The 15126-nt window shown below is 40.1% G+C and overlaps 1 long non-coding RNA gene across 1 annotated transcript; it reads left to right on the top strand.

Moving 5' to 3' along the window:
• Positions 1-230: 230 nt before the first annotated feature.
• LOC143122347 (uncharacterized) lies at positions 231-1453 on the top strand. Its single transcript, XR_012986645.1, has 4 exons — positions 231-276; positions 530-586; positions 965-1175; positions 1277-1453. It is a non-coding gene; the product is annotated as an uncharacterized LOC143122347 (long non-coding RNA).
• Positions 1454-15126: the final 13673 nt, after the last annotated feature.

Raw genomic sequence — 15126 nt, 5'->3', positions numbered from 1 at the left:
TTTTTGACGCACTTTGCGTCAATCGGGTTCTAAGGGTTAAGGATCAGTGATAGCTAATTCTGTTTACCTGTATTTTTTCTGTCATTGTGTCTAGATGTGCCAGGACTCATTTTTAGCATGAAGAAGATTATATGCCAGCCTGCCTCTCCCAGGACGCCGGGATCAGAGGACTGTCCTTCACAGTGTCTTCCCTATTTCACTCAGCCCACCTCCAGCCCCTCATCTACTGTTTCAACACAGTCTAGTTCACTTTCAGCCAGCTCCCAGTCATCAAAGGTGATTTCTTTTTAGAAATTAATACATGATAGAGAATTGTTTGGGATGCTTGTTATGAGTTCGGCAGATATACTTTATTTATCCAACTATATCAGTAAGTATCTGTTTTGCTGTACAGAAGAACTACAGAAAATTCAATTGAATAATTTACACATTGGCACACAGTTGGCACATACATTTGTCTATGGCCTCAAAGTATGTATTAATATGTGCACTGACCAGATGTTTTCTGTTTACCTAATGTCCTTCTCAGATGGCAATTGATGCTGGGAGTGGAGACATGGATACAACTAGTTCTTCACCATCAAAGGTGACTTGTCTTAATGAATATCATATCATATCAATGAATATCATATCATATCAATATCATATCATATCAGGATCAGGCATGCTTGTAATGTGTAGGGCAATCGTGATTATACTGTATGTATAGTGTGTGTGTGTGTGTGTGTGTGTGCACTCCTTTATGTGTTTTCTTTCTGTGCCCAGTATTAACACATTATATAAGACAACCAGGTTGTGTTAGTGGAAGCCCTTTTTAAAGGCCAATACATTCTGATTTTATATACATAATCATACAGGGTTGTAATTTACCAAGTTATATAGTTTTTTCATATCCTAAAATTTTATCTTTAAGCCCTTTGTTTAACACCTGTCCTTTGTTTAACACATTTTTCTTCCTTTAAAGGTTGAGATCTTCAAAGGCAGCGGTGTCATGGTGGATAAGCTTGCATGGGCTTACGCAGTTAATGCAAATTCATGTACAACATTTGTAAGACAACTGCTTACAGCTGTATTCCCCCCTGAAGTGCTTCTAGTCAGTAATCTTCGGGGAACCGACAAGGGGAAGGGAGAGGCTCGTCTCCCCCTTGAGAAGACCAAAGTTGATGCCATCTACAGTAGGTTCAGTGTTATCAATAGCTGTTATGATACTGATCTCTGCTGTGAATGTCAAGTATAGCCTACTAACTTTTGCATTCTTTGGGTTTGTATGTTAAAGATGCAACTCTGGAGAGATGGCCGGGTACCCCTCTGTCCCTGATAGGGAGCAGAATCAATGGGAAGATAACAGAGATGCGGAATAAAGTTAAGCAACAGAAATGAGAACATTGAAATGTACGTTTTGTTCTTAATATCACAGTTCAGTTCATAAATATTACGTACAGTTATGGACAGTATGAATGAGTTCATTATACCACTTAAAATGCCAATTTATCTCCTAAATTGTGGGAATGGCAGAAAGCTGCAATGTCTGCCATTGATGTTGAAAATAAGTTTTATTTCTAGGGCTGTCAAAATAACTGATTAATTTCGATTAATTAATTTGAGAAAAAATAACTGATTAAAAAAATTTGTGCAGATTAATCGATTCCGTATGACCTTTGACCCCGAGCCATTTTAGTCAGTAAAAATTAGACTGTAAAATGAAGGAGAGAGAAGAAAACGTGCTGCCTGGATCATTGATGGGAACATTTACTTTTAAAAAATGGCCTGATGGTGTTGATAAAAATAAAGTGTTGAAAATAAAGTCCTCTGCAATGTCTGCAGCAAGGAATTTGCATATCACCGGAGTTCATCAACTCTATAGTCGCACATCAATGCAAATAAACAAGTGCTCACTGGACTTGACGTTACTCATAATTGAACAAACCAAACAAGACGCAGAGAAAGTTAAAACAGAGTTACAAGAGACAAAGACAATGCTTAAGACCAACATGAGCAAAACGGACTATACGACAATGGAGACTGCACTAAAAGAGGAACTAACGAAGTTTGAGGATGAACTGAAAGCCTACAAAATAAAGAAATTCCAGAGGGATGCAGAGGATTACAAAAGAGGGACAGTCTACAATTGGACAACCAGCGCGCAACACAACTGGAGACCGAGACCCCGCATACAGAGAGGTGCTTACGCATCACAACGGGGAGGCAGCCTTCACGGCCAACGCAGGGACCTTCTCCTCACCAGCGAGGAGGGCACAACAAGCGACCAGAGCGGCGCAGGTACATCCTCGGCTGATGAGGCTTTTTTAGCCGAGGACCGGACAGGCCGAAAAAAACGAGGAGGGGGCAGAGGAAGAGGCGCACGTCGCCCACCCAGGCAGATGTGGGAGTGGGACATGGAGACACGGAAGCGCAGCAACCAGAACTGTCGGTAATCAACATCTCTGATCATTCCCTCACTTCTCCGCAGCTTGATGCTTTAAGCCGTGGTTTGTCATTTGTCCCGACTAATAGAGTTAATGCCTTCAAACTTAAAGTTGACTGTTACAAATTCTTCAGACAACTACATTTGAAGCATTTTTTCAGTAATAAAGTTAACCAAGCAGACACAGCGTATGACCCACTCAGTAAATTAAAGAAAAAATCGACCTTCATGCCACCCGGAGCCCCTAACCCCACTCTGGCCACATTCAGTAAATTAGTGGAGAGAGACATTGATGCTGTTGCTAAATCAAATAAGGTCACTAAACACAACATAAGTCTAGTAGAAAGAAAGGCCTTTAATGAACTGAATGCAGATCCAAATATTATAATCAAACCAGCAGACAAAGGAGGGGCTATAGTAGTGCAAAACACAAAGGACTACATAGCGGAGGCCTTTAGACAGCTTGAAGATGCCTCCTTCTACAGACAGTTGCCGCATAACCCTTTAGATGCTTTTGTAGAGGAGAGGGATTCCATTTTGAATGAAGCATTACAAAACCAATGGTTGACTAAAAAACAATTTGAATTTTTAAGAGTAGAACATCCTATCACTCCTGCTTTCTACTTACTGCCTAAAATTCATAAAAGGTTAGTGAATCCCCCAGGCAGACCTATTGTGGCGAGTAAAAATTCACTCTCAGAACCTTTAAGTCAATTTGTGGACTTCTACATTAAGGACATTGTAAAAACTTTACCCTCCTATGTGGCAGACACTACTGATGTCCTAAACTTATTGACTGACATTTGTATGCCTGAATGCTCGTTTCTAGTGACCTTTGATGTTGAGGCATTGTATACCAACATCCCCCATGAGGGGGGGTTGGAAGCTATGGACTTCTACTTGGACTCTAAAAAACATGAACTTCCTGTTGAACTACTGATGAAACTCACTAAGTTCATTCTGAAATCGAACTATTTCATGTTCAATAAAAAATACTTCCTACAAACCCAAGGTACAAGCATGGGGTCACCGTTCGCTCCCAATTATGCAAATTTATATATGGGTTTATGGGAGGAAAAATTCATATTTAACAACAATCCTTTTGCTGTCAATGTATTGTTTTATCACAGATTTATTGATGACATCCTCTTGGGTTTCTCTGGCAGTGAAGATCAACTCATGGCTTTCAATGACTATATTAATGCCACTTACCCGAATCTGAGATTTACTCTGGAATTTAGTCAACAGACAATCCACTTTCTAGACTTATTAATTACGGTGAATGGTGAAAGAAAATTAGACACCTCCATCTACCGTAAGAAAACGGATAGAAACACCTTATTGCATGCCACCAGCTTCCATCCAGACCATCTCATTGATAACATCCCTTATGGACAATTCGTCAGGTTGAGAAGAATCTGCAACAGGGAAGAGGACTACAACATTAAGGCTAATGAGATGGGAGAAAGATTCAAACAGAGGGGGTACAGTCAGGCTCTTATTGATATAGCTCGAGAAAGGGCCAATCAGAAGGATAGAGGAGAGCTATTACATCCTCGCCCTAGACAACATAATCAAGAAAATAGAATTGTGTTTGTGTCAGAATATTCTACGGCTTCGAGACAAGTCAAAAAGTTCATAAATACACACTGGAGAATCCTACAATGCGACCCAAATCTCAACCATTTGTCTTCTTCCAAACCTCGTTTCTGTTCAAAAGAGGCAGGAATGTTAGAGACATGGTGGTTAGTTCCGTGTACCAGGAACCCACACAGACTAACTGGCTTTCTCAGCAAGTCTATGGGAATTATAGATGCGGTAGATGTGCCCATTGCGCCAACACTTTTGACACTAAAACATTCAGCCACTCACATACTGGACGAAAGTACAAGATCAAAGAATTTATAAATTGTCTATCTACCCATGTCATTTATGCACTGATATGCCCTTGTGGCCTTATGTATGTAGGACAGACCAAACGCAACCTCAAGCTGAGAATAGCAGAACATAAGGCAGCCATTAGAAACAATAATCTTGACTATGCCATTGCTAGACATTACATTGAAAAAAAGCATGGTTCTGTTGCCTCCCTCAGGTTTATTGGCATTGAGAGGGTACTACCAAACCCTAGAGGTGGTAACATAGTCAAACAGCTCTTGAGAAGAGAGGCCTTTTGGATAAATGAACTGTCCACTCTTGAACCCGCTGGCATGAATGAATCACAGGACTTAAGCTGTTTTCTGTAAATGTAAGTGTATAGACAATGGGGTATTGCCCACTGGTTTAGCTGTATTTGTGGCATTGGTGATGCATTGATGATACCTGTGACCTATATGTACTGTTTCTGCAAAACTCTTTGATCTTGTTGGACTTTTGATGACACTATTTTTGATGATGATAATTATGTATATATGTATATATTTGATAAGAATTGTGTATATATTGTATATTGTATATCTTTGCGGACGTGTTCAATATCTTTGTCTGTTGATTGTATTTATCTGTTTATGGGAATATGGGATATTGGCATTTAAAATGGACGTTACAAACAACTGGTCATGTGACTAGAAGGTAATTAAAGACACACCTGAGAGCTCAGACCATACCTGAGCGAACCTGAGGACGCTATATGCGAAACGCGTTGTTCGCTCTGAATAAAATCAAGTGAAACGTCAAAACAGTGTGCGGTAGGACTATCTCAATTTTGCAAATAAATAAGTGTTGACATTGAGGGGAGTGTTCATTTATTTTCATTGTGTCCCCTAGGTTATATCTGTGGCCTGAAATGCCTTGTATGTGAAAAAAAACCTTCCCGAAGCACTGTTGAATTTATTTCCTCAGCATATTAGGTCATATTATAGATTATTATGGCCATTATTTGAACAGTGATAATAATAAAAGAGTTTTTGAACTTTAATGTCACTAATGCTGATCAATGATTCATTTGAATTTAAATATTTAAAATACTTTCACAGCAAAAATTATATATGCGATTAATTTAGATTAATTAATCACAGAGTATGTAATTAATTAGATTAATTTTTTTAATCGATTGACAGCCCTATTTATTTCATAACGACATGCCTAACCATCATGTTTTTGATAGGATCAGTAATAGTAGATACATTTAGTAGAAGTGCAAGGGAACTATTTGTAAGTAGAGGTTTCAAATGAATTTGGTTAAAATCCCTGTGTATTGCTCTTTAATCACACAATGATACTCATACAAAGCATATATTGTACATATATGCGACACATATAGGAAACATCAGTGTGTAATTATGTATTACTCATATATAATTTCCTTTTACATATCAAAATCTTATCAAAACCATATAAAACCTTCATAGTTTCTATATACATTTGATCTGTGTTACATACACAAATCTATCAGTAATGGTGGTTTATCATAACCTGACTCTGCCAGATGGATTTGCTCCGCATATCCATCTGGGAACTTTTCATTGAAGAACTTTTGGGAAGGGGCGGACATACTGGTTAGCTGATTGGATAAACCATCTGTCTATCACCACCTTTGTTGGTTATCGACGGGCCAAATCAACCAATTAGATGAACAAAGTATTCTTCTAATGCCGTTTAACATACAATTAAGTTAGGTAACGTGACAAACGTTAAGATGTTTTAACTTACCATTTATGAACCTAATCAACGACTATTCCCATCAAGTTTTCACGGTAGGCCCTACACTTCTGAAGAAAGTATATTCCTCCATTATGAACTGGAATCAGCCGTGGAGGATGTCTATGTCGTTCATTCCTCCCAGCTGCATGGCTGAGACTCATAGCTTCACAGTTTACCCAGGAATACTTTCTAATTTGAATAAAACTTCTCTGTGGATGCCGTCATGTTGTTCGTTGCGTCACACCTCAACCCGCCTCAAAGCCAACGCTGATTGGACGTTCGTTTGGTGAACTGCTCCAAATTTTCTTTAACGGAAAGTATCCAGACTGATCTGCGAGTGAAACCCTGAAGCTCGCGAGATCAGGATGGTCTCACGAGGCTAGGTTTATCATATAGGAACAACACAATATTACTAATGAAAAACATATACTTCACATATAAGAAGCATGTATTATATGTCAGACAAACATATACAAAAATTTGTGTGTACATGTGTATAACATATATATACTTTTTCTTTCTAATATCAAAATCTTATCAAAACCATATGAAGACTGCATTGTTTTTATATACATTGCATGTGTGTTACATGCACAAATCTGGTTGTAATGGTGTTTTATCATATAGGAATAATACTAAAACATTATATAACATATTCTAAAATGTACATCTCTCATGTACTGAAAGTATATGTCACTGTATAATTTACTTAGTCAGTTCATGTAGATGTGTGCTTTATTCATACATGAGGGAAATATGAAATGGGCCACTTTTGTGATATGTGCCACATAAGATTTTCATAGCCATATGTGTTTCTGGCAGTAAGGGTTTTGTATAAGACTTTTGTATTCATCCTTTTAGAAGTTTTATGTATTTCTTTTTCGTATGGGGCAGCACCTTGAAAGATGCACACTTTGAATTTGATCAGAGCGGCTCTGGTTCTTCACTGGCTAACTTGATGTGATTGGCTGGATGACCATTCAATCAAATCAACAGACCTATTTGTGTCTCTTTGTGTGTGCGTTATGGTAGATACGGTTCCAACTCTTTACGGGAGCGTTTATTTCCATATTTTACTTTCATTTTAATCTGGCAAAAATGTGGGGGATAGAATCGTGTTCCAGCAAATTTTAAAAGTGTGTACGTTATAACACCCACATCCCCCACGCTTGCTACGCGCCTGCTAGTTGGCTGTTGATAGCTGGCAGTTGAATAATAATAAGCTGGAGAGTGAGAGACTAGTAGTGACACTTTTCCATTGAAAACTGGCAGTTAGAATAAAATGTAGAATATAGAATAAATGATCTTCTATCCTACTACATTTGAGCAAGTACACTTTCATAGTTCATGGTGGCACAGTTAGGTAATATGCTGAGGTGTGTCTGTGCTGGTGATGACACAAGTCAAGTCAAGTCAACTTTATTTCTATAGCACATTTAAAAACAACTGAGTTGAACTAAAGTGCGTTAGCCTACAAACAAACATAAAACAATGACAATGGTACAACAACAATAATAATATAACATGGGGGGGGGGGGAATAAATAAATATTAAACAAATTGGTCAAAAATAAAATAAAGAATAAAGAGTGTGTGGGGGGGTATTAAAGGAAAACTTGGCAGCTATTTCAACGTAATAACCTCATTTAGAAATAATTTGGATGGTTAACTGACCTGTTCCGGTGAAAATGGTGACTTTTCCCGCTGCGCCTAGCCAAAGATTGTTAAAGGAACACGCCACCCAAAATCAGTAGTAATATATGTTCTTACCTTAACTTTCCCGAGTTGAGTCATACCTCTCCCGCGCCGGTAGGTGCACTCAAACGATCTGTCGCGCGGCGCGAATGTGTTAGCATGTTGCTATGCTAGCGGGCTCTGCCGTGGCCGTAGAGAGAGGAACATAGCAGTAATCAAACACCTCCATTTTTTCCCTACTTAAATACAGTTGCACGAGTAGTTGATAAAAATGTGTACGTCACACAACATGAAACGTGGCAATTTTCCAAGCGAATAAACAGGAGAACTATAATGTGTGGCGCAATAGCACTTGGGAGTACTTCGACCTAGCGTGGTAATATTATTAACACCTAATTGTAGATCCTATCCACCACAGAGTTTAGAATCCATGCTGGATCGACCCTCAGCCTCTCCCTCCCCTCTGAGCGAGAGAGAGGCACACACACTAGAGATGCGCTGATGGGCTATTATTTCAACCATAACTGCATAGCAAAACTTATCATCCATCAGCCATCCATCAGCACCAAAGTTTGTTGACCAATTTTCAAAACGGCACCCGCCCACCATCCGTTGGTTGTTTTAATGTAGGCTATATGGGTGATGCAGCGCTGCTGACGTGAGGCTAGAAAGCCCTTGCCTGTTCTAGAAAGACTGACCTAATGCAGCAAATATATTAAAAGGCTGAAGTCATACATTGGCTAGGCCTATCCCCAGAATATCAGCAGCAAACTCAGTCTCTGTCGCGCAAAACAGTCTCCAAATAAAACGCACGTCGGCCTGTTGCCTATTCTGCCAGCTTGTGACAATATATCGTCCAAAATGCTTGATTGCATTGCATTCTCCACATTTTTAGCTAAATTTTCATGTACCACATCAGCTTTTTTGTTCAGTGAATCTTTTGAAAATTGCTTTACAATTACCGTCGGGCCCTTGTCAGCAGACTTCGGCTTGCCTCTATTCACTCCTTGTCTTCCGATGTCATTTCTGAGTCATCTACAGATGTTTAGGCCTATACACATTCACCTCCCTAAATAGAACCAACTTGACGTTGACTTCAACCTGTGTTATATCCTAGATGAGACTGCCTGGGTTATTTTGTTTAGATATTAGCCTATATATAAAACACATAGCCTACCATTCAGGGAATAGGCATTTAAAAGAGAGACAGAGAGTGATATGACTCAGAAATGACATCGGGCGATGGCAGTGCGAGATGTTCAGAACGTAAGAGCTAAAACTTCTACAAACTCAATAACATCCACAGCGGAAAAAGAAGGTAAGAAAAATAGTCGGAAAACTTAGATGTGTAAGGCAAGCAAGCAAGTTTGGCGGTTGTTACTAAAAATGTGAACATGCACGTTGCACTGTTGTGCGGTGGACTTTCAGAATGAATGGAGTCGGAGTTTCTTTAATATCGAGGCGTCATATTTGTCCGATGGCCTGCTAAAATGAATTGCGATGTCTGTCTGAAAAAGACGCGCTCGTGCAGTCAAAATGAATGGGAGTCTTCAGAACAGGCTTGTCAGTCAACCTGACATATGTGTAAAGTAGCCTATAATGCAGGGGTCTCAAACTCAAATGAGCTGGGGGCCAATTCTGCCAACGTCATCTGATTGGAGGGCCGGCTATTTCTGAAAATGCAATGTTCTTTTTTTCAAATACCACACAAAACTGCAAACAGAAAGTGCAAGTGTTTTTATCTAGTTTTAGACACCTCTGCTAGCAACCTTAGCTTAAAATAAATATTAATACAAATTATAAAACAAATGAAAAACATAAAAACAGGTATGTGTGTGTTTCACACCAAATAAAAATATTTTCCTCTCATAACTTTTAAACCTGGCAAACTATAGGCGTCAGGGTTAAGAAAGCAACACCATTGGATTTTTATATCAAAATTTCAAAAGGCCATGGCTTGAAAGTGGTCAGAGATAAAGTCCTACTGTAAATGTAAAAATCTTTGAGTAAAACAAAAGTTTATGAAGGGGGTACATTTACCCATCTAATTTGCCACTGGATGGCAAGCACCTCAAATTGTGCACCTTTCAGTAAATACTGGATGGACATATTTGAGCAGGTTTACTTTCCTTTTTTCATATTACCCACATAACAAATTAACAGTAAAACACCTACAATGTATACCAACACCTAAGATGTATATGGTTTCTAAACCACAAGGCCTACAATAAAGTATTCTGGTCAAATCAGTTCCTATCGCGGGTAATCTGACTACCCAGAAGTTCGCATCATATTGCGGGTGACTTTGTAGTTTAGAGCCCTATTTCTACTAGCCCTGCTGTCTGTACCACGTCCATTACGGACACTATCATCACGATTACCACTGCAACCTCCAAGCTATGTTGGGCAGAGGGTCGAAATAAGCATGGTATGCTTAGTGGACACCGTCGTATACACGCAGACGCACCTCCATTCAATAGACGATCGATCATAATCTCCAAAAGGATATTCTCCTTCAGATTTAAAATAGGTGAATAACATAGCCTACCTAAGACTTCATCACACGTAAACGTTTTTCAACATTTGGTGTAGGCCTATTTCTGCTTAATTTCTGCTTCAATTTATGCAACACTATGGCCTGCATCGCTTCCGCGTCATTACAAATGCACGTCTTTGTGTTTCTCGCTAATACAAGTATTTCCTGAAAACTTTGCGCGCGATTTTGGGTTTCAATGAAGCTCTGGATGTCTAGCACATAGTGGAGCAGAGTACAAGTGAGATTTGTCACCGTACTTGGAACTATCGTCTACTTTAATCAGTATCGTTGTTTGTCGCAATTAAAAAGTCTCAAGGGCCGGATTACATTATTATTTTGACGCGGGCCGGGTGTTTGAGACCCCTGCTATAATGTGAATGACTTGTTATTTTATCAAGGATTTCTTTCTTTTTGCAAAAAATAAAGTACAATAGGCATTAATTAGTAGGCCAGGAGCATGCTGAAATTATGTGGCAAATTGCGTTTTTTATTACAATGATAAAATTGTAAAAGGACGTGACCGAAGCTGAGGCAAGCCAGGCAATAGGCCTATAGGCCCGACGGTAATTGTAAAGCAATTTACAAAAGATTCACTGAACAAAAATGCTGATGTGGTAGGCCTACATGAAAATTTAGCTAAAAATTTGGAGAATGCAATGCAATCAAGCATTTTGGACGATATATTGTCACAAGCTGCATGGCAGAATAGCCTAGGCAACAGGCCGATGTGCGTTTTAAGCCCTCCTTACACTGACAGACTTTGGAAAGATTTGCAAGGATTTGGAAAAGATTTTTGAAAGACTACAGTTTCAGACCCTCTCACATCTAAAGACAAGTAGTAGAGCTTTAAGTCACAGACTATGATTTTGCAATGACTAGGGATCTTGCAGGGTCACTATTTACAAGACTGCAACTAGATTCCTTTAAATTATTACCCATCGTGCAATAGATAAACAGGAACCGAAATTATAGCATACTAAACTCAAAGTCGTATTTTCATGTTTCTGCAGCATTGCTTCATGCGTGACATCAATATAGAGTCGTTCTGTCACGTGGAAGAGCCGACTCAATATGTATAAGAAATGACAAATATTATAAGAATAACAAATAATCATAGGCTACAGCTGTCGCCTACTTTGCCCCTTCCTGTTTGGTGTTGGAGAGAGGTCACTATTGGTTTTTATAGTTCACGTCACTATTTGCATGAGCCACGACTAGAAAAACTTGCGATAATATCAAACATGTTTGATATTGTCGTAACGGCAAAACTAGAAAAGGACTGACTCCGACTGACTTAAAACCGCTAAGATTGGCACCTTACACTTAACGATCTAGTTGACGGGAGCGCGCCGCGATTCCAGTACAACTCCCATGATTTCTGTCCGACTTTGGAAATTTTGTCGCCGACTGTGAAAACAGACCAAAATCGTACAATGTAAGGCCGCCATTATTTGGAGACTGTTTTGCGCGACAGAGACTGAGTTTGCTGCTGATATTCTGGGGATAGGCCTAGCCAATGTAGGCTACGACTTCAGCCTTTTAATATATTTGCTGCATTAGATCCGTCTTTCTAGAAGGGCTTTCTAGCCTCACGTCAGCAGCGCTGCATCACCCATATAGCCTACTTTAAAACAACCAACGGATGGTGGGCGGGTGCCGTTTTGAAAATTGGTCAACAAACTTTGGTGCTGATGGATGAAGTTTTGCTATGCAGTTATGGTTGAAATAATAGCCCATCAGCGCATCTCTAGTGTGTGTGCCTCTCTCTCGCTCAGAGGGGTGGGAGAGGCTGAGGGTCGATCCAGCATGGATTCTAAACTCTGTGGTGGATAGGATCTACAATTAGGTGTTAATAATATTACCACGCTAGGTCGAAGTACTCTCAAGTGCTATTGCGCCACACATTGTAGTTCTCCTGTTTATTCGCTTGGAAAATCGCCACGTTTCATGTTGTGTGACGTACACATTTTTATCAACTACTCGTGCAACTGTATTTAAGTAGGGAAAAAATGGTGGTGTTTGATTACTGCTATGTTCCTCTCTCTACGGCCACGGCAGAGCCCGCTAGCATAGCAACATGCTAACACATTCACACCGCGCGACAGAGCGTTTGAGTGCACCTACCGGCGCGGGAGAGGTATGACTCAACTCGTGAAAGTTAAAGGAATTATCCGGAGTAAAATGCACTTTAGATCGATTTACGGATGATTGGGGGTACATACGTTGAGTTGACATCAAAATCATGTCATTCGGATGTGTTTTGAGAAAGTTCGATTGTACCGTTTTCAGTCACGTAGCCTGGAAGTGAGCAGGGCATTTCAATTTCGCTGCTACAAAACGCTATTTTTATACCTCTTCTACAGTTCCAAACAACATAACACTTACGTGGTAGTGAGTAGAGTGTCCCTAAAGCCAAACCGAAGTATCCCGAGGTCTTTATGTGGTCGAATAGAGAGTCCAGAATGAATTTCATCAAGCCAGTACCTTTTCGGAAATGTTGCCATCTTTGCTGTAGGAGTCTTATTGCTGGGTGTGTTGTAACACGCTCTGGAAATTCACAATTTCGTCGCCGTTTGAAAAAAAAAAAAACATAGTCCAGTATTTCTTTCGAAATTGAAATGAAGTTGTATGGGCTGGACTATGTTTTTTTTTTTTTTTAAAAGGCGACGAAATTGTGAATTTCCAGAGCGTGTTACAACACACTCAGCAATAAGACTCCTACAGCAAAGATGGCAACATTTCCGAAAAGGTACTGGCTTGATGAAATTCATTCTGGACTCTCTATTCGACCACATAAAGACCTCGGGATACTTCGGTTTGGCTTTAGGGACACTCTACTCACTACCACGTAAGTGTTATGTTGTTTGGAACTGTAGAAGAGGTATAAAAATAGCGTTTTGTAGGCGAAATTGAAATGCCCTGCTCACTTCCAGGCTACGAGTTGTGTGACTGAAAACGGTACAATCGAACTTTCTCAAAACACATCCGAATGACATGATTTTGATGTCAACTCAAAGTATGTACCCCCAATCATCCGTAAATCGATCTAAAGTGCATTTTACTCCGGATAATTCCTTTAAGGTAAGAACATATATTACTACTGATTTTGGGTGGCGTGTTCCTTTAAAGCGGAGCTTTGGCCTAGCCTCCCCAGGCGGAAAACCAACCTTGCAACATTGAGACTGCGCCTACCGTCCCGGAAAGAGAAGTGAGAAACAAGAAACTCGTTTTAAATCGTGTTTCTTACCTTGTAACATCCACATAGTTCTGCCAAACTTATGCTAACCGTTCGCTAGCTTGTAAACAAATCCATGTGCTTTATCGTTACCTTTTTCCACAGTTTGAAATAGCATAATGCGCAATTTCTCCAGCAGAGGGGGAAATCCTGCCAAGTTTCCCTTTAAGGTAGATTAAAAGCTTGGGAGAAAATGAAAGTCTTTTAAGTTAGACTTAAAGCAGTCAATGGTTGGAGAGGACTTAATATGTACAGGTAGACTATCCCAGAGTTGGGGGGCAACAACAGAGAAGGCTCTATCACCCTTGGTTTTAAAGAAGCCCTATGCAGGTCTGGTTATTCCTTAGCTGTTTCTGGGTTTTCGCCTGATTTGGGCTCGCATTTTTTACAACATAACTCTCCCTTACCAAAGAATCCTATAGGATTCTGATAGGACTAATCCTAATGGATTTCTATCATATTTTGGAACAATAAAATCCTACAGGAATCCTATTGGATTTTTTAAAAGCACAGAACTTGATATATCCTATTGGATCTTTATTCCTATAGGATTTCTATTCCTATAGGACTTATTCCAATAGGATTTATTCATATTGGATTTTTACTTCTATTTCCCTAATGGATTTATGCACATGGTCTCCATAGACATTATGCAAAAGAAACGAAGCACAGTACAAATGAAATGGATGGTCATAAGTAAATAACATTTATTATATCAATACATTTTTAAAAAAATCAGGTGTGAGTGAGTGTGTGTATGTGTATGTGAGTGAGCATGTGTGTGTGTGTGTGTACGCGTTCACTTGGAGCGCCTTCTGGCCAACTTTGCTTAGTCAGCGCATTTCTGTGAAATGGCTTGCTTGACCAGGGCAGGGTCCACCCCAAATTTGTTGGTGATATAGTCTGAAAAACATATAGGAGAGAAGAGCAACACATGAACAGATTAATACACTGTAAATCTTTAGAAGATACAGTGATACACTGGCCGGAGCAGACACAAGGCAAACATGGATACTGTAGCGATCTCACCCTCAGACAAGATTCACCTTTGGCCAGGACGGCCATTTATTGGAACAGGAAGACTCAGACGCACACAGACATACGGATAACTACATAGGGCAACACAGGGGTAGTCACACACATCAACACGAGGATAAGCACATGAGGTACAACTAAAGAGACTAACACGCTAACAAATACACAACATGGTAAACGTAACTACAACTATTATAACCGACATTACACATTATAGCATTCACTCGCACTGCTTTCTGGGAGACACTCATTCAACGTTAGACATGTACATCCACCGACGCTACATAACCCCCTCCCGAGCCATTGTCATCCCCGGCAATGACAGCTCAGCTCACCGCTCGCGGCTGCGTCGGTGTCAGTCCCAGTGCTTAGTCCAAGTGACCGGAAAGCCTCCGGCTGCATGATAACCCCCCCCCCGACTGGAAGGGCTCTCGGCTGCCTCTGTCACGTCAGTTCTCCCCCGAACAAGCACCAGAACCGGCCAGACGTGGGTCGTGGTGTCGCTTGGGCCCTCGGTTTCCCGCCGTGCAGCTGCGCTACCTCAAACAGCAGCAAACAG

This window comes from Alosa pseudoharengus, unplaced genomic scaffold, assembly GCF_046254945.1.
Source record: "Alosa pseudoharengus isolate Yale_2024_CS ecotype anadromous, Long Island Sound unplaced genomic scaffold, YU_APseudo_1.1 YU_APseudo_1.1_scf_14, whole genome shotgun sequence".
In the NCBI taxonomy this organism is placed as follows: Eukaryota; Metazoa; Chordata; class Actinopteri; order Clupeiformes; family Clupeidae; genus Alosa; species Alosa pseudoharengus.
Note: the sequence above shows the minus strand (reverse complement) of the source record. Positions and strands in the feature narration are given on the sequence as shown.